This window comes from Lithobates pipiens, unplaced genomic scaffold, assembly GCF_037356315.1.
Source record: "Lithobates pipiens isolate NorthernLeopardFrog02 unplaced genomic scaffold, aLitPip1_a1.2 Scaffold_19, whole genome shotgun sequence".
Lineage (NCBI taxonomy): Eukaryota > Metazoa > Chordata > Amphibia > Anura > Ranidae > Lithobates > Lithobates pipiens.
In genome coordinates, this window is record NW_027507764.1 from 456,680,455 (window position 1) to 456,702,051 (window position 21,597).

A 21,597-nucleotide genomic window follows, 5' to 3' on the forward strand; every position below is an offset into this window, starting at 1 on the left:
TCAATCTTTTGCTGGCAGCAAAAGTCCGATGGAGCATACACACAGTCGGAATATCCAACCAAAAGCTCTCATAGGACTTTTGCTGCCCGGATTTTCGATCATGTGTGCGGGGGTTAAGTAGTCATAATCTTTATATAGCAATTACCACAGCTTGTATTTAAGTTTGAGTAAGTGGTTAAAGTGCTCAGTCACCCACTGTGCTCTGCAATGTTAGTTTAATTTGGAACAGAACTTATAGAAACGTGGTTAAAAGTCCAGCTCAAAGACTCTAAAATTAGCCTGCCAGTCTGCCATAAGGTCTTCTGGTTCTTTTTGCTAACTTCTTGCTCAATATGTTGAATTTATTCTAGAAACTGCTGAACAGTTTTAGTCATCCCTTCTCTTCACCAGCTGCATGCGTAATCACAGTTAATCAAGGTTCAAATAAATCCTGAGGGCAGAAGTCACATAAATTGTTTTTCTATTTAATCGTTTTCCTACTTTTTTATTTCATGAGGGGTATGGATCTGTTCAGTGAAGACTGGTTCTAGACCCTCACTGCAGTTGTGCAGCCTCAGATTACCTCTAAGCCCTTGTACACACGGTCGGAGAACTGTTGGAATCAGTCTTATCGGACCGTGTCGTCAGATAATCCGACTGTGTGTGGTATGCATCGGACTAATTCCGTCCGAATCTCCGTCCGACCCAATTTTCCAACATGTTGGAAATATTTCCCGACCAACTGGGCCGGACGGACCTAATCCGATCATGTGTAGAGCATTTTCATCGAACCAAGTTCCACACATGCTCAGATCAAATTCCTACATCAAAGCTATTGGCTACCAGCCTGAATGTAGTCCCATCGTAACGAAATTACGTCATCACGTTCTGAAAGATCAGATTTTTCGCCAACTTGGCCCGACCACGTGTATGCAACAGTTTCGGACACAATCCTTCGGACTAAATCCGACGGGCAAAATCTGACAGATTTGGTTGGCAAAATCTCCGACCGTGTGTACGTGGGCTTATAGGGACCGATCTGCTGCTGACTACAATCAGTCAGTAATAGATCACTATAGCAGTGATGTTGGCTGCAGGAAGAATCCGGACAGTGCTGCAACAGCTCTGTCCCAGTCTCAATATGCAAAAGAGTTGCAGTGATGGCAGTTATGACAGATTTCTGTGCAGCAAGATCAGAAGTACAGGAGTTGACAGTTACAGCTCCTGGGCTTTGTGCTGGATGTTGGCTGTCACTGATGGCCAGTGGTTCCAGCCTGAACTTCTGCTGGGACCTGCAACAGCAGCTGATTCCTTGTGCCATTTCAAATTGCACTTGGATGAATAGCCACTTTTCCAGTTTATTTCCATTTTAAAATGACACTGGTGGCTCAAGTGGTTCACCTGCATTATGTTACATTCTTAGGGATGTGGCAGCCGTGGCAGTCTGGTAAAGCTACAATAAAACTCCAGTTTTAGGCAATTTTTCAACCCATAATACCCATTTATATGTGCCTAGTGGAGCTGTTGCAGAATGTAATTCATTCTTAGCTCTACCCCAACAAAAAAATTGGCAGGTAAAAAGGGAAGGTATGAATTTTATCTATGGTCATGGAGACTGTCATTGTAAATGAGCATCATTAGCTTAATTCTTGTATGTACTCTTGCTAGCCATCAGCTGGATGCTGGGGATCAATACCGGGACATGTTCATTCAGCGCCCAGGGCAAGGATACGATACTTCGCTTCCTCCTCTGCTGCTAATGAATGCTGTAGAATGGGTGTACCGTGCTGCACCCACGATCCACCCCCTGTTTCAGCTGCCCATGGTTGGCATGGAGTGTGCACTACAAATGTGCTATTAATTGTTTGCTTTATGATTGTCTGCCACTGGCCTCTGGTCCTTTCCTGTTTCAAATCTCTTCATTGAAAAATGTATATCATGCCATTGTAAGGTTCATGTCATCAAGCACAGGACATCAAACTGGTAGAATAGGAAGAAATAAACAGACCAAAGTGACTTTTTCATCTTTAGAACTTTCAATGCAGGGTATGCATTCTATAAAATAAATGTATGCATTTCCTCAATGCTGCATCTCAGCATTATTTATGCCATCAATTTCACAAAGGCTCTATATTATAATTTGCAGCCCATGCTATGTGCAGAATTAATCTTTTTAATTTCATTTAGAATAAACACAGCAGTAAAATTCAGTCAGCGTCTCCAGTTTTTTATCCGAGCACCTCTTTCTATTCTGAGTTTTTACAAATGGATTGCTGGCAATGAGGAGTTTGCTTATTTATGTATGTTTTTATCTGGTTTAAAATATCGAATGAGAGAATAATAATAGCACCATTCTAATTTTTAATTTTGTTTTTGCCCCAGAAAAATGTTCAAATTGCAAACAAGAATTAGATTACTGCTTTTATTCTCCCTATGTAATTGCCACGGACAATACAAACAGTTTCCTTGATTGAGAATGAGGTTCATTGTTTTCCAAACGAATATCCAGCGCATATATTCCAATTCCCTTCACAGAAGCACAAGTGCCATAATAGCAATAATGTTCATGCTCCGCCATGCTTGTTCTTCTACAAGAATCTCCAGGCCATCTTCCCCTTATTTTTCCTTCTACCCCCTAGCAACCAGTTAGAACCATTAAAACTGGACTTCTGATTGAGCCTGAGATAAGGGTTTCTGCTATCTTCCCGTAAGCTTCCATGTCAGCAGGGATGGCAGAACCAGTGTGTTGATATAATTATTATTGTTATTATATTATTATTATAAATTATTTATATGGTACTTTGCGAAATAAAGGAAGACAGTGCAATTGAAATAGAATGCAAGACAACATGATTGGGATAGCCCTGCTTGACAGAGCTTACAAATTAAAAGGGAGGGGAAAGTGTTACAAAAGGCATTAAAGTGGAGTTCCTTCCAAAGTGGAACTTCCATTTATCTGCCTCCCCTTCCCCCTCCAGTGCCACATTTGGCACCTTTCAGGGGGGGAGGGGGGGAATGGGTACCTGTTTTTGACAGATATCCTTCCCCGCTTCCGGGAGACTGCGTGGGTGCACCATCCCTTCAGAAGTTTGGCCCCCTGCCTCCTTCCTCTGCCACTGGGCCAATTAGAAAGTGCAGCATGTGCAGTAAGGAACTGGCTGTAAAGCTAAAAAGCTTCACTGCCAGTTTCCCTTACAAGGGATGGCAGTGGCAGCATCTGAGAGGCGATCCGAAAATCGGTTGGGGTGCCGACATCGTGGGCTCCCTAGACAGGTAAGTGTCCATATATTAAGAGTCAGCAGCTACAGTATTTGTAGCTGCTGGTTTTAAATTTTTTTCCCCCTAGGCGTAACTCCTCTTTAACAGTGAAGGAATGAGTTGATGGGAAAGGTTCAGTTTTTAGATGGGATGGGCTTCCCTGAGGAGTTTATAGCAACTGACTAAAGGCATACAGGGTAGTAGATAGCTGGACAAACTGGAATAAGTAGTTCCAGAGGATGGGAGAAAATCTGAAGAGGTGTCAGAAACCATGAATCAAACCGAGAAGTGCAGTTAAAATCGCAATTGTTTATTAACAATAATAATAATAATAATAGTAAAAGGTAAATAGAGCTATGTAGCCAAATCATAGTTAGAGTTCGGTAACTGGGATGGATGGTCAGACAAGCCAGGATGTCAGGGAACCAGAGATCAGCATACTTCAGGCCAGGAAATCAGTAAACAGGGGAACACAGTAGAACAGCAAGCAGGATCAGGAACCAGAAGGGGCGTCAATCAAGAAAGTGTCAGAAACCATGAATCAGACCGAGACAGAAGTACAGTTAAATCACACTTGTTTAATAATAAATATAAAAAAGGTAAACAGAGTAAACATAGTCAAAACATAGCCAGAGTTTCAGGAACTGGAACGGATAGTCAGACAAGCCAAAACGTCAGGGAGCCAGAGATCAGCGTAGTAGAACAGCAAGCAGGATCTGGACCAGAAGGAACGTAAGCCAAGCAAGTCTTTAACAGGAACACAGGAGAGCGTCTCTAGAGATGTGACCAAGGCGAAGGCAGAGATCATCTGGTTTGGACAGCTTAAGTAAGCAGGACTGATGAGCAGGATATCATCAGGTGATATCACAGGTGAGTCACTGTGGAGAGATAGGAGCTGGCAATTAGCCTACGGCTGAATGGCCAGCTGAGAGAAGGAAGGGCTGAGCCCAGCCCTGACAGCAAGTCTTCAACAAGTACACAGTACCAATGCCAAGGCAGAGAGGGACTGAACTGAACAGTAACTACCAGGACCGACAAACAGGATATCATCATCAGGTGAGTCACTGTGGAAAAGATTGGAGCTGGCAATTAACCAACAGCTGAGTGGCCTGCTCTAAAAAGGAAGGGCTGAGTCAAACCCTGACAGTACCCCCTCCTCAATGACCCTCCCCCTCGGAGGACCACCAGGTTTGAGGGGAAAACTTCTATGAGAAGCACGGAAGAGGAGTGGGGAATGTACGTCTGAGGAGGAGACTCAAGAGCGTTCCTCTGGACCGTACCCTTTCCAATGCACCAGGTACTATATGCTCTCACGGAACCCATGGGAGTCAACAATGGACTGTACTTCATACTCCTCATAGTTTTCAACCTGTTCTGGGTGAGGGCATGGTAAAGCGGTTGCAGACCAAAGGTTTTAATAAGGAGACATGGAATACATTTGAGATACGCTTATTAGAAGGAAGTTCTAATGCGTAAGCCACTGGGTTAATCCTGCGGAGAATACAGAAAAGCCCAACAAACCGAGGTGCCACCTTCAGTGAGGGAACACGGAGTTGGAGGTTGTGAGATGACAACCAGACCCTGTCCCCAACCTGGTAGGAAGGCGCAGGCAGGCGTCTGCAGTCAGCATGGAGTCTGTACCTATCAATGGCATGTCGCAAAGCCTCCTGGACTTCCTGGACTGCCCAAGTGGAACAAATACCACGGAGATGTTCCTCTAACGCAGGGATGTACTGCAGAACAAATGAGTCAGGCAACATGGAAGGTTGGAAACCATAGTTTGCCATAAACGGGGACAATAGGGAAGCAGAATTTAAGGCACTATTGCAAGCAAACTGCGCTCAAGGTAAGAGGTCTGACCTGTTGTTATGATGGTGTCGTGTACTGTACCTTACAGCGGATTACGAAAGCTGGGGGTGGCCTCTTGCACGGTTCCTGTCTCAACACCCCTGGAAGTGGGGACAGGAAGTGCTGAGGCAGCGAAAGGGTGCAGGTGCCTGCAGGTTCAAGATAGAGACTTGAAGACACTTGATCCTCATGGAGGAATCGGTGTAGACTGGTCACCTGGAGGTGTTCAGCGAAAGCCAAGCAGGTATGTAGAAAACACTGCACGTCAGGAACAAGCAAGGTTGGCAACTGGCTGGCAACGAGGTACAGGAATGGAAGGCAGGTTCGTAGTCAAGGACGAGCAGAGGTCTGGTAACATGCTGGCAGTGGGCTACATAGTCAGGAAGCAAGCCGAAGTAGAGAGTCCAAGCCGAGGTCAGTATAATAGATCCAGGAAGTCGTAAGCGGGGGTGATCCAGAAGAGTAGTCAAGCTAACCGGGTAATCAGGAACAAGGTAACAGGTACAACAGCAATCAGGAATCTCAGGAATGAGCTGAAGACGATCCAGCACTGGTATTAGGTCAGGACCCTGTTTATATATGGTGACATGTGCCAGGATTGGTGGACGTGGTCGTGCGTGCATAAGTACGTGCATAGGTTCGGTTTGGCGTGCGAGTGTGTCCACGTGTTCGTATTGGCGTGTGCGTGCGTCCGTTCGTTCCAGAACTCGTTCGCCTCTCACAGGCACACCGCGCATGGCCCTTGGAACGAAATAAGCTGCTGCTACCTTTCGAGGAGATGCCTCCATTCTTTAAGGGCTAAAATGATCGCTAACAATTCTCTGTCCACAATCTTGCAATTGCATTCCGCAGGTGACAATTTCTTGGAAAAATAGCCACAAGGATGCATAGTGCTCTCAGAGGTAGGACGTTGAAAAAAAAACTTTTAAATATCCAAAAACGAGGGGTGGAGAGGTGGTCTTTCGTTTAAGACCAACTCTCAAAAGTGGGTTGAACTCCGCTTTAAATGCAGTTTTCCATTCATTGCCCTCCTTGATCCTCATGAGATTGATCCTCAAATCCAGCTTCATGAAAACCGTTGCTCCCTTGAGGAGGTCAAATAACTCAGTAGTCAACAGAATTGTATAAGCATTCTTAATCTTGAAACGATTGAGACCCCTATAATCAATACAAGGTCTCACCACTCTTCTTCTTCAAAAGAAGAAACCAGCACCAGCAGGAGACGAGGACTTGTGGATGAATCCTCGAGAAACTGCGTCTGCATACTCCTCCATGGCCTTATCCTCCGAGACCGACAAAGGGTAAACCCAGGTACGATGGGGTATGGCACCATGTTATAGGTCAATTGCGCAATCATATGACTGGTGTGGAGGCAAACTACCAGCTTGACTTCTGTCAAAGACATCGCTAAAATTACGGTACTCCTCCAGCAGGGAGGAGAGTGAAGAGGTGTATAGGACCTTAGCCACATTCTGGAAACATGTCTTGCTGCATTGTGCCAACCAGGAGAGAACCTCAGCACAAAGCCAATCAAAAGAGGGGTTGTGCCTCTGTAACCAAGTATAACCAATAACCAGCAGAAACTTAGGTGAGGAAATAACTTGGATTTGGATTATCTTATGGTGAAGAGCCCCTGTGGCCATGGACAATGGAACAGTCTCATGAGTCACATGTGCAGGCTGTAAAGGTCTCCCATCAGAGCCTCAATGGCAAGTGGAGTGGCACAAAACTGCAGCGGAATCCATTGCTTAGATACAAAGGCAGCATCAATGAAAAGGCCTGAAGCCCCAGAGTCGATTAGAGCCTGTATCGTGACAAACAACTCACACCAAGAAAGGATAACCGGGATCAGAGGCTTATCCTTCTGGATAACTGGGGATGAACTAACACCACCTAAGGTCTGTCCGCTACAGGACATCAAGGTTGGGGTGTTCCCTGGATGGGTAGGACAAGACTTCAAAAAGTGACCTGCCTGGCCACAATAAAGGCAAAATCTCTCCCTCCTCTCCCTCCTCCTAAAGGCTCTCTAATCTGCAGAGAGACGTGTGAAGCCCAAGTGCATGAGTTCATCTTCACTGACCGACTTGGTACCAGGAGGAATGGGAGGTGAGGGAGGCAAATACAGTCAGTGTGGATTTTCAGGACACTCACTCACATCTGTGAAATTAGGACCTGTGATTGTGTTCGTACAGCAGCTGCATCCCCATAGAGTAAAGCCTCGACACACACTTTGATTTACGGATGACAGAGCATCTAATTTCCCATTATTTCGCATTGTCAAAAGTTAAGTGGTTACTAATAATACGACAATTTTAGTTTGACAGAATACAACGTCAGAAGTGACGTAACGTGTTGAATAGTTTTGTATGTATTCTTTAGTTTCTGAACATGCGTAGTCTTGCTCTTGCAATTTTTTTCGTACGAAAACCATACAAATGAAAAGAAAATCAGACATTGAGTTCACATCCGACAAAACTTTTATAGTCTGTGCATCCAGCTTTTGTCTGACGAAAAGCAAAATCGGCTGTCGAAAACACTGTACTAACGGTAAGATTTGCGGACGATCGTCGCTGTAATGCAATTGAGCTCCAAAAATCAAAGCGTGTGTAGGGGCCTTAACAGGCAGCTCCAGCCGCTAAAAACAAACCACGCAAATATGAGCCCTTAACCACTTGACCTCTGGAAGGTTTTACCCTCTTCATGACCAGGCCATTTTTTGCTATTCAGCACTGTACTACTGTAGCTGACAATTGCTTAGTCATGCAACACTGCATGCAAATTAAATTTATATATTTTTTTCACACAAATAGAGCTTTCTTTTGGGGGTATTTGATCACCACTTTTTCTTTTTTTTTCTCTATATAAATGAAAAAATGCCAAATATTTTGTAAAATAAAAACACAATGTTTTCTACTTTCTGTTATAAAACATATCCAAAAAATTTAGACTAAAATGTATTCTGCTACATGTCTTTGGTAAAAAAAAAAATCACAATAAGTGCAAATTAGTTTGTTTGTATGAACGTTATAGCATCTACAAACCATAGTATACAATATATATTTCAAAATGCATCAATCTGGATGTACTGACAGCTTCATTTCTTGAGACCCCTAAAATGCCAGGACAGTATCAAATGACCCTTTTTGGAAAGTAGATAGTTCAAGGTATTTAGTAAGAGGTATGGTGAGTTTTTTGAAGTTGTAATGTTTTGTTACAATTTTTTGGAAACTTAAGAAATTAAATAACACTTGTTGTTGTTTTTTTCACATTCTTTTATATACTGTCATCGGTGCAGTACAGTGTCATTATATGGTGGTCATCAGGAATACCAATTGATGACAGTATGTTAAAAAAAAATAATAATTTGTATTACATTTTTTAAAAACTTTTTGTCAACATTTTTTCTTTTTTGTCAACATTTTTTTCTTTTTTTTTTAACTCTTTTTATATACTTTCATCAGAGTAGTTCAGTGACACTGGAAAGGCCCATACACACGATCAGACTTTTTGACAACAAACATGCAAATTAGCTGTTTTGGAGCAACATCCGACCGTGTGTACGCTACATCGGACAAACTTTTTTGGTTTTCATCTGACTTTTGTTGGCTGTGTGAACGGACAAACTTTCTGGCAACAAAAGTCAGATGGAGCAAAGTCTGATCGTGTGTACAGAAAACCATAGGACTTTTGTACAAAGTACAAACAGGCATGCTCAGAACCAATGCAAAAGATCAGACGACAATACAGAAGTTGACCAAAGGTGGCGGTAAAGAGCAGAAAAACCACGTGATTTGGTAAAAGTTGGCTGAAAAAGTCCTGCTGTGTGTATGCAATACAAGTTCAGGGCCGACGCCCTTTGTACAAAAATCCAAGGGAAAGTTTGTACAAAGTCCTATCGTGTGTATGAGGCTTAACACTCGGGGGGTTGGTAATCAGGGTTTTTTTCCCTACACTTTGCTGTTACTGTGATAACTGTAAAGCCTCATACACACGATCGGACTTTGTACAAACTTTCCTGTGGATTTTTGTACAAAGGGCTTTTTCAGCCAACTTTCACCAAATCACGTGGTTTTTCTGCACTTTACCGCCACCTTTGGTCAACTTCTGTATTGTTGTCTGATCTTTTGCATTGGTTCTGAGCATGCGTGTTTGTACTTTGTACAAAAGTCCTATGGTTTTCTGTACACACGATCAGACTTTGCTCCATTGGACTTTTGTTGCCAGAAAGTTTGTCCGTTCACACAGCCAACAAAAGTCAGATGAAAACCAAAAAAGTTTGTCCGATGGAGCGTACGCACGGTCGGATGTTGCTCCAAAACAGCTAATTTGCATGTTTGTTGTCAAAAAGTCTGATCGTGTGTATGGGCCTTAACAGCAATGTTTTGAACTGTTGTGAGTGGGTTACATTCAGAACAGCTGTGATTACTATTGTGTGCTGTGATTGGCCCACAGCTATCACAATTTACAGGGTGCTGTGCCCGGCCCAGGTACCATTTGATTGCTGTGGGCCAATCACAGTATCACAATACTAAGCACAGCTGTTATGAATGAAACCCATTCATAAAATTTGTGTTTACATTGCGATCACGTGATATTCCAGCCGCTCAAACATAGTGGTCATGGGAGAGCTGCGCTGCGCACCCACTAGCCAGTGGGATACATGTACATGATTGTGCCTGGCTGTGCCGCCCATCCACAGTAAAATGACTGTGGACAGGATAGCAAGTAGTTAATTATATTTCTTTAAACTATTTTTTACAATTTAATTTGTTTTATTGTTTACATTTTTTACCAGCCCTGTGAGGCTGTGGGGTTTGGTGAAATATCAGGGGTCATGATCTTGGATAAGGAAGGATGTGGTGGCTTTTTTCTCCTAGTGATTTAGTCAGTAACACACCTCCTGTATTAGATTCCCCACGGTCTGGAGAAATGAGCATGGGGGAAGCGTTGGACAGCAGCACTGTCAGTCGGGGGGGAGTGTTAGTTGTACTAGCAGATTTAAATATACTAACAAATTAAAGCCAAACTCCAACTAAAATATGTTACATGAGGTTACATCAAAAGTTTTTTTGGTTTTTGTTGGGATAAAGGTTTTACATAAATAAATAAAAGCTGAGCATTGTAAGCATCCCTGCTAGTTTTAAATGGTTGGCCTCATCTCTGTGAGTGATTCATTCTTGTGGAGAGCTTGTTCTTTTGAAAAACACAAATGTACTGGTTGGATCATCGAATGAAAATAGAAAAAAGCCTATAGAAAGGAAATGAATGCAGCCATCACATCTAAGAAAGCTGCAATATAACTGTTTGCTTTTGGGTTTAATACCGCTTTAAGGGCCTGTGTTGACAGGCTTTGAGCTTGTGTCAATGACACCAGTTTGAAACTTGAATGGGAACGCAAAAACCTATTTTATATGAACAAAAGTCCATTGACAGTAATCCTTACACTTACCTCTTATTTAACCACTTAAGGACCACCTCACGCCGATATACATCAGCAGAATGGGACGGCTGGGCACAAGCACGTACAGGTACATTGCCCTTTAAGAGCCCAGCCATGGGTCATGCGCGCGCCGCCAGCGGCGCACTGGTGACCCAGTCCTGAGCTCCATGATCGTGGCCGCGGGAGCCGCGGACCTGATCGCCGTCGGTGTCCCACGATTGGGTCACAGAGCTGAAGAACGGGGAGAGGTAAGTGTAAACAAACCTCTCCCCGTGCCTCCTAGTTGCCTGTCACAGATCGTCTGTTCCCTGTCATAGGGAACAACAATCAGTGATGTCACACGCCAATCAACACCCCCCTACAGTAAAAAAACACACATTAGGTCACACTTAACCCCTACACTGTCCCCTAGTGTTAACCCCTTCACTGCCAGTGACATTTTTACAGTAATCAATGCATTTTTAATCGCATTGATCGCTGTATTAATGCCAATGGTTCCAAAAATGTGTCAAAATTGTCCGACGTATCCGCCATAATGTCACAGTCACAATAAAAATCGCTGATCGCCGCCATTACTAGTAAAAAGAAAAATTATTAATAAAAATGCCATAAAACCCTATCCCCTATTTTGTAGACGCTATAACTTTTGCGCAAACCAATTAATAAACGCTTATTGCGATTTTTTTTTACCAAAATATGTATAAGAATATGTATCGGCCTAATCTGAGGAAAAAAAAATTATATATTTTTTGGGGATATTTATTATAGCAAAAAGTAAAAAATATTTAATTTTTTAAAAAATTGTCGCTCTATTTTTGTTTATAGCGCAAAAAATAAAAACCACTGAGGTGATCAAATATCACCAAAAGAAAGCTCTATTTGTGGGGAAAAGAGGACGCTAATTTTGTTCAGGGAGCCACGTTGCACGACTGCGCAATTGTCAGTTAAAGCGATGCAGTGCCGAATCGCAAAAAGGGGCCTGGTCCTTTAGCTGCAAAATGGTCCAGGGCTTAAGTGGTTAAAGGAGGAACCCATAGTTCAGTTAGAACTTTCGCTACTTGGTCATTCGGATGAACATCCAAACTTTTACCTATCTGGCCCATTGTGCAGTGGGGGCCGAGTATATAGAAATAGTATTTCTATGGATTCTAAATATGACAGCTTCCTGCTATTGCTGGTTCTTAGGGAAGCAGTAGGGGCTTGCACCCAGAATATGCCAAGGAGCCGCTGACATCATGGCACATTGCCTTGCATGGCCAAGTTTCCCTGGCCATGGAATCAAAACAAAGAAGATAGCAGTCACTTCTATCCCCACCACTTTCCTTTGATAGCTCAGGCACTCTTTTTTTGGTGAGTCAGAAGGTGTGGGATATTGTGATTGAAAATAGATTTATAATGAGGCACTTTTTGGGGTTTTCTATTTTTTTAATTAAGGATTTGCCAAGTATCTTTATTTCTAGGTTACATCCTTTCTTTTATGAATGAGTAGGGGTACATATTCATTCACGTGTGGTGGGTGGTACCTGGGGCTAAGTCCTCCTCTTACAGAACCCCACATCCACCAGCCTTTTCTAACATTGGGACAAGGTGCATAGCCAGGCAGAGTGGTCCCCCTGGCAAGGTAACTCAACATGGGGGCATGTGACCTGGTATGGTAAAGGGGGTGGGGGTTGGTGGCTGCATGCTTGGATTAAGCCCCTGTTCACATTGAGTGCAGCTTCACCTGAAATCACACGATTTCAAAGCCACATCTCAGTGCGACTTCAAAGACATCTGTGTGGCTTCATGCACAGATGTCCATTGAAGCCACACTTGAAATCACCAAAAGTAGTGCATGTACTACTTTTTCAAATCGATGCAGCACCGCAAAGTCAGCGTCGCATCAATTTGAACACTGCCATTGCCGGCAATAGGATGCAACTTGTCATGTGATTTGACCTACGCTCCAATGTGAACTGAGGCTTAGCCGCACCAAACATGTAGCTTGCAGGACTTTCCAAACGCACTGCACCTGTAACACAGTGCTGGGAAAAGTCCCTTGGGATTCAAAGGGAAAGGAAACATTTTTCTAGCGTTTTTCTTGCAAGGAAAAAATGCAGGAAAAACGTATCAGTGTGAAAGGGCCCTAAGGGTCTGTTAAGCATTTACTTTGAAAAAAAATATGGAGACTCTCCTTAAAATACATACAGACTGCAAGGGTCTGGTGTGTATTTCCTAAGGGTACCTCATGAATTTTTTTATTTTTTTTTGCACAAGGTACCCCCACAAAATTCAAACCAGATTCATAGTATCTGGTATGTTTTTTGGAGGGATTCTACACATATTTCTCCATTCTTGCTGAAGGATGTGCTACAGCAAAAAAAAAAGATACAATTTAAATTACCAGAAATTACATTTAATTGCGTCTAAAAAAATACCCCTCCAAAGATCTCTTAAAATACATAACAAACCCTTATACCCCATACACACAATCCTGCTAGTCGTTGCATGCTAGTTGCATGCTAGTCATATATAGAACCTGTAGAGTTTACTAAAGTTACAAAAATTCTCGTACGACAGTCATAAAAAATTGGAAGTGATGTCTTGTGATGTAGTGTATTTGTATTGTATTTTCGGGATGACAACTGTACTGAGTAGATGAAAATCGTACAATCTGCTATCGTACAATTATATCGGATGAACTGTTGTAATCGGCTCTTTACTAATGAGCCGATTATTGTACGTGTGTGTCAAAAGCGGTATTTTTCGTCTGTTTTTCGGATCATGTGTATGGGCCATTAGGCTGGGTTCACACTATCTTCTCATGAGACTCACAGCAGGAGGAGTCCTGTGCATCCTCGTTCACCATTTCAGGTCCGATTGCAGCCCATATTTTTGGCTGAATTGGAACCTGAAATGGACCAAAAGATGCACAGGACCTCTGTGCAAATTCACACCAGAGCCACAGTGGAAATATGTGAACCGGCTCCATAGAAAGCCAGTCAAAATCCCCTGCTATTGTGAATTGGATGCTGGAATCCACATCCAATTCACAATAGTGTGAATCCAGCCTTAGAGGGGTCCATGAGCTGTTTTGATGGTTTATTTTTTTTAGGAAGCTGGCAAAAAATCTAATTTTCATTTTAAATGTCAGGGCTGCAGCAGCACTTGCTGCACATCACAGAGCGGTGATCCCGAGTCTGGTTGGGATTTCAGTACCATAAGCGGTAACCCCGAGCCAGACTCAGGATCGCATCGCTGGATACAGGAAGCGTTACTTACCTTGTCCCCTGGATCCAGCGATGTCCTCTGCGCTGTGTGATCGAGCCATCCTCCACTCGATTCACACAGTGCCCGAATACCGCCGAGCTCCGTTCCCTGCGACGTTACAGTGAGAGCGGAGATCGGCGCCAAATTCAAAAAATAAAAACACACAAAACACACACAGTACTGTAATCTTACAGATTACAGTACTGTATAAAAAAATAACACACCCCCTTTGTCCCTAGTGGTCTGTCCAGTGCCCTGCATGCACTTTTATATTACAAATACTGTTTTTTCTGCCTGGAATTTGGAGATTGTCCATAGCAACCAAAAACTGTCCCTTTATGTCAAAAGTGATTTTAGACGAACTAGAAAACAGCGATAATAAATTAGAATCACTTGCAGAATTGAGCGATAACGATTTGTGGGGAAATTCGTCTTCAAACACTAAATCTAATGACAGCGACAATTCTGCAAATGAGCAAATTTCAGTGTTTTTGGATTTGATTACATTATTGAATCATTTTTATTATTATTTATTATATTATAAATGTTATCATACCCGGGATGCAACACATTTCAGCGGACAGTCCGCTCGTGTGTGGGCTTCAGCTGACTTTTTCAGCGGACAGTCTGGCGGACTAAGTCTTTCGGAATTTCCGTAATTTTGTCCGTCCAACTTTGGTTTCAGCGGACAGTCCGCTCGTGAGTAGGCAAGTTGGACGGACTAAGTATGGCGCATGCTCAGAAAGGATTTACAAGGCGAAAGGTTGCATTGCTGTGTATTGGACGTCCTATTTCTAGTCCCGTCGTACGTGCTGTACACGTCATCGCGTAAGCTTTCAACGGACTGTCTGTTCATCGTGTGTGGTCAAGTCCGTTCATTCAAAAGTAGGACGGACTGTCTGTCGGATTGTCTGACGGACTTAGTTGGCCAGACAGTCCGCCCGTGTGTACGCGGCTTAAGAATTGCAGGCCTACAATATAAAACGCCAAATTTCCATGCAAAATAATTGTACCGCTTTCAGAACTAATCAGGGAGGTTAAAGGAAGTGGGCATTTTAAAAAAATGCAATTTTTGGACAATGACTTTTGTATGGCAGAACATCACAATACATGTATCTGTGTTGTGGCGTGGGTCTATACCTATACCTCCCAACTTTCTTAGTTGGGAACGAGGGACACCTATTAGAAAAAACTATGTAGGCATAGGACACACCCCACCACGTCCCCTTAGAGGAGAAATATACAAACAAAAAACATTAGTAAAACCGACAAGTGCTTTTTTTTTAAACACAATTTTCCCTTTATTTTGTCTATTGACATTTACAAATGTAGCAACTTAGAAAATTGGATGAAAAGTTTAGCACTGGGAAACACTTTTTCAAAGACAACAAGTGCATTTTATATACAACTATATAGATCAGGCCAAAATGAGGGACAAATGAGGAGGAATGAGGGACAGAGGGACTTTGTTCCAAATCAGGGACAGCCCCTCGAAATCAAGGACAGTTGGGAGCTATGCTATACCTACTGTACTGTGCATTGGGGTGTCATTTTAAATAAAAGGCACCTCATGGCATAGAGTACCATAATGCATAAATGTTAATGGGGCCTACATTTTGAATTTCCTATAATTTACTGTCTTGGTGACTATGGTTGGTCAGCAGAACATATATAATAATGTTGGATCTCCCCATTTGGCCTACAGAGGGCAATAAAACATGACACCGGTTCTAATCCTTCCCAACGATATCCAAACATAAAAAAATGCTTTGACTATACCCACACTAGTCACAAGGGTGTTTGAATGTGCGTTGCATCAAACAATAGGAAACACTCTATAAGGACAGTATGTGAACACATTCGGGGGAGCTCTGTGAATGCAGCGGAATGACTCTAAGTTCAGATATAAAACAGCTCTCATCTGATACGTCATTCCATTATTCCTGCTCTCGATAAGAATAGTTACAGGAAAAAGAGAGATTACATTAATTTGGTGCTTACGTTTTATGTCATCGTTCCATGTTTTTGAGGAAGGAAGCTATGGGTTGCAATTGGAGTAGGCATTTACTTTGAGTTTTTTTAATGATAATGGCTAAAACCAGTCACTATGCTGACAGTGAAAGAATAGAACTCACATTATTAGCTGGGAAAACAGCGGTAATATTTAATTAGCCTTTTGAAACAGCTAATCTGAGAATCTGCACGTGTCAGCTCATCTTTACAACTGAGGGACTGTGTGTTTGTCTGCCAAAATCAACATGCTTGCTCTGGGGATTTGCTCCATTGGGGATTTGCAGTCCATAGATAGGGAAAACATATTTCCAGTCTTTACACTCTAAATATTCTGTTTATGACAGATTATTTTATATTTAATTTCCAACAAATGACATAATTTTTTTAGTCTCAGAAATTGAGTGGTAATAAATTCGATATGTAACGTCTAGGTCATTTTAAGTTGAAGATACCTCTTTCAGAGTCTGGACAGAAGTTATTTTGCTAAGGAACAGAACAGAATTTTGTAATAGACAATAGAGGCCTACAAAAACTGAATCTCAGTATGTAATAGCAAAGCAGGTTGCTTGCAGTAGTTACAAGCAACAAGGATACTTGCTGCATTGAGATACTGTAATTCACAATGTGTTGGGGGCTGCTCAATGTCAAGTTAAAGTGAGCTCAGTCTACAAGAGAAAAGAACCTGCAGAATTTCTCATCTGTAGGTACCATTTACTAAAATTGTGCCCACATTAGCTTAACCACTTTAGCGCCGAAGGTTTTACCTTTTCCCGACCAGACCATTTTTTGCGATACTGCACTGCATTGCTTTAACTGACAATTGTACGGTCATGCAAAACTGCACCCAAATAAAATTGATGTCCTTTTTCCCCCACAAATAGAGCTTTCTTTTGGTGGTTTTTATTTTTTGCGCTATATACAAAAAATGCCGACAATTTTGAAAAAACAACCCAATTTTTTTTACTTTCCGCTATAAAACACATCCAATAAAAAAAATGTATAAAATCTAATTTCTTCATCAATTTAGGCCAATATGTATGCTGCTCCAGGTTTTTTGGTAAAAAAAAAAAAAAAAAAAATCCCAATAAGCGTATATTGATTGGTTTGCAAAAAAGTTTTGGCGTCCATAAACTATGGGATACGTTTATGGACTTTTATTTATTTTTTAATTGATTTTAGTAGTATTGGTGGCGATCAGAGAATTTTAGTGGGACTGCAACATTGCAGCGGACAAGTTTGACACTAATTGAAACTTTTTTGGGATCCAGTGACACAATACAGTGATCAGTGCTAAAAAAAACACACTGTCACTGTATAAATAACACTGGCAGGGAAGGTGTTCAGGGGTGATCAAAGGGTTAAGTGTGCTCCTAGGGAGTGCTTTCTAACTGTGTGGGGAATGCTGTGACTAGAGAAAAACTGAGATCCTTATTTCTGCTTAGATCTCCATTTTCCTCACAGAACGGTGGTCTGCCTTGCTTACATAGGACCGCCGTCCTGCCTCTCCTGTGAATGCCATCGCGGCCGCCGGACCCGCTGATTGGCTCCCGCTGTGTCCAATCAGTGGTTCAGTTATCCTGACTGGGCGTCATATGACGTCATTCAGGATAACAGCCGCCATGCCCCCGGGGGGCGTGCATTGCGGCGATCAGTGGTGCGTGTGTCTGAGGCTCTTTACCTCGTGATCAGCCATGTCCAATCAACAGGAAAAGCCGCTGATCGGCTTTTCCTAACTCACGTTTGACAGACACGAGTAGAGGAGAGCCGATCGGCGGCGCTTCTGACAGGGGGGTATGCACTGATTGTTTATCAGCGCAGCCCCCCCTCAGATGCCCACACTAGACCACCAGGGAAGCCGTCAGGACCACCAGGGAAGGGGGCAACATGTGGATGGCCAGGTATGTACCCCATGGCCATCTACATGTGCAAATTATGTCCAATCTGTGCCAATCAGTGCCCACAAATGTGCACTGACTGGCACCATTATATAACACGTAACATCAGTGATGCCCAGCAATGGCACCCATCAGTGTCATCAGTGCCACTAATCAGTGTCATTAGTGCCATCCATCAGTGTCCATCAGTGCCACCTATCAGTGCCCATCCATGAACCATCAGTGCTCACCTATCAGTGCCCATCAGTGCCCATCTGTGCCACCTATCAGTGCCACCCATAAGTACCCATCAGTGCCACCCATAAGTACCCATCAGCGCTGCCTACAAATGCCCATCAGTGCTGCATACCAGTGCCACCTATCAGTGCCCATCAGTGCCACCTATCAGTGCCCATCAGTGCCACCTATTAGTGCCCATCATCAGTGCCCGTCAGTGCCACCTCATTGGTTCTACCTCATCACTGCCCATCAGTGCCTCTTTTTCAGTGCCTGTCAGTGCAGCCATATCAGTGCCCATCATTGGAGAAGAAAACGTACTTATTTACAAAAAAAAATTAACAGAAACAAAGAAAAACTTTTTTTTTTCAAAATTTTCAGTCTTTTTTTATTTGTTACACAAAAAGTAAAAACTGCAAAGGTGATCAAATACCCCCAAAAGAAAGTTCTAATTGTGGGAACAAAATGATAAAAAACTTGTTTGGGTACAGTGTTGTATGACCATGCAATTGTCATTCAAATGGTCACAGCGCTGAAAGCGGAAAATTGGCTTGGGCAGGAAGGTGTCTAAGTGTCTGGTATTGAAGTGGTTAAACGGTTAAAGTAAATGTAAACCCTAACTGAATGGCATTTAGTCTGCTTAAGCACTCTGTAACATAACATTTTTCTTTACCCTTCAGCTTCCACACTTGCAAATCCCCTACAGGCAAGAGCAATTTTTACACTTCTCCTACGGACCTGTTTATTCAGCAATAACTTAGTTATTGCTTAAGATAAAAAAGTAATGCATGCGCTGTTCTTTTACTTTCTTTTTGTCATATTGCCTTGTAAAAATTGTTAAAGTCACCCTTCAAAAAAGTAACAAAACTGACATAAGCACTTTTAATTTTTTGACCACTGTTTCACTGTGGAACAAAAGTCTAAAAACAATCAATTTTATTCTGCTCATGTAAAACCCTACTGATGTCTTTCCTTGGGGACACACAGGTCAATCTAACTGGTGTCCCCATTAAGCAAATTGCACTCTCCTATCTACAGATTCACGTCCGTGCCAATGTATATTGCTTCTTGCTTCAGTGTGTGTGTGCATATATATATATATATATCTATAGCTGTAGGTTCTTGTGTCCACCAGCAGAGAGAAGTTGGGTGGATGCCACACTCCCAATTCTGGAGGCATAATAATGGTCTAGCACAGGGTTCTTCAAACTACGGTCCTCCAGTTGTTCAGGAACTACAATTCCCATCATGCCTAGTCATGTATGTGAAGGTCAGAGTTTTACAATGCCTCATGGGATGAAGATTACTCTAAACATGTCTTGAAAAAAGGTGGTTTTTCATGTGCCATTTATAATGCCCAAGAAATATCGTTTGGAAAATACAAGTGGGTCATGGCACATCTACATTTCAAATTTGGCACTTAAGATGGTCATGCACTATGCAATCTGATTGGCCAATCTCTGTACAACTCAATATTTAGGCAAAATAGGTAATAGGAAGATGCACTTGAACAATTAATTCAAATTATATGAAATCAATCAGGCTCTTGCACTAAATCTAATTTATTTATTTATAAAGTTCTAACTGATTGCAGTATAGGGTCACCTTTAAAAATCAAGATCTGAAAATAATAATTTATTGGGTTTAGAAAGACTTCTCTGTTCTTTGTGTTGAATTGAAAGATTTGTGAAAAAAAAAAATCACATTTCAAAGATATATTAGAAGTAATAGACATGAGATTAGCATCAAAAAGGTTCATTAATTGAGAACACCTACTAATTGCCTAACAAGACACATCCAATTAGATGAAATTAACCAATTGTATTGGGCGTGTGCTATTATCAATGATAAAACAGAAGTTACCCTAGCACCAGTTGCAGTTTACATATGCGGGTATTTATTATCACTATGTGCACCTATTCGTATGTTCGATTAATGACCTTTTTCAGCCCACCAATTAATGTATGAACTGGTGCAGTGCCTTCTTCTTAGTAAATCACTCCTTTTGTCCTTTTTAAAATGACAAAAATTCTTATTCGGGTACAAATCATTGAAAAGTTTTTATTTTTAACATGACACAAAAAAAAAGCTGAGAAACGAAACAAATAAAAATGAAAAATATTTAAATATTAATGGTTAATAAAGTTGAAAAGGACAAAACCAAAACCAGCAGGAAAAAAATAGTTGAAGGGGTTATTAGGGCTGATTATAATAAACGAGGATGAATACACCGCTTTCACATTTTTACGTACAGGTAAACCTTTAGTAAGGCTTGCGTGTAAGTAAAATGAATATCTCCTAAACCTGTACAATTTAGGAGATATTCACCTGGCATGCAGCTGATGACGTCAGCGGCACATGAGCTCTGAAGCTCAAGCGGATGCTGCCAGAAAATCAGAGCTCCTCAGCAGAAAGAAGAAACCCATGCGGGAGTGACGTCATCGCGGCTCCAGCCACTCACAGCGCCGGAGCTGCAAACACAGAGGAAACACCAATTGAACATATCAGCTGCCTCAGCAGTGACCGGGAGGCGATGCCGACGCTTAGTTCTAAGGTAAGTATTTCATAATGAGGTAATATGCGGCACACAACCGCTTTAATAAGGGGTTGAATAGAAGCATTTAAAAAAAACTGACATGATATGAATATCAAAACCCATTCCTTTGGTTTGCAGAGGAATGAAACAGAGTAGATACAAAAGTAACAATGTAAATTTGTATCCCCCTTTTTCCTGTCTAAACAATGTTGATAAACATGCCAGATAGCATTTTTATTTGACAGCAGCTGCTGTATTTGTACAGAAATGCCCGGCTTTTTTTTTTTTTTTTTTTAAATGATCAGCTTGTGATACAACCCGTTCAGTTTAAAATAAAAATGAAAGGTAAAACATTTGTGTATATATATATATATATATATATATATATATATATATGATAAATATCTTTTTTCCCCTTTTTTATAAGTGATCACATCCCCTCCGTTCTTAGCTGAATAAGAGCTGGAGGAGGAACAGCAGCAGACCACTGGTCTTCCTAGTGAATGTCTGTGCAACGGGGGTGTCAGGACAACTGTGATCATTGAAGGAGAACAGGCGGCTGAGTTTCCAGCATAGCTAGAGAACTGACCAGAGTGTGTTCTCCTGCTTAGTGCCTTCAGTTTTTAACAGGAGAGCAGCGGGCCTGGCAAGAACACCAGAGTCTATAAACAAAGGAAGCAATACAAAGAAAACATGATTGTTTTTCATACAAGTACATGTTACAGCAGACACAGATCAGGAATATTATATGTTGGGTTTACATACTCTTTAACCACATGCCGACCGGCTCACGCTGATATACGTCGGCAAAGTGGCAAAGGTGCGCAAAACAACGTACCCGTATGTCACTCCGTCATGCTCGCGGGTCCCATGGACTCAATGTCCGCCTGTGGCCTGCGATCATGGCAAGGAGAGGTAGAACGGGGAGATGCCTATGTAAACAAGGCATTTCCCTGTTCTGCATAGCAACATGACAGGGATCTACTGTGCTTCCAATGATCGGGAGCAGTGATCTGTCATGTTCTAGTGAGCCCACCCCCCCTAAAGTTAGAACACACTGAGGGAACACACTTAACCCCTTGATCACCCCCTAGTGTTTAACCTCCCTAGCGGTGATCCTGAGTCTGGCTCAGGTTGGGATTTTAGTTCCACAAGCGGCAACC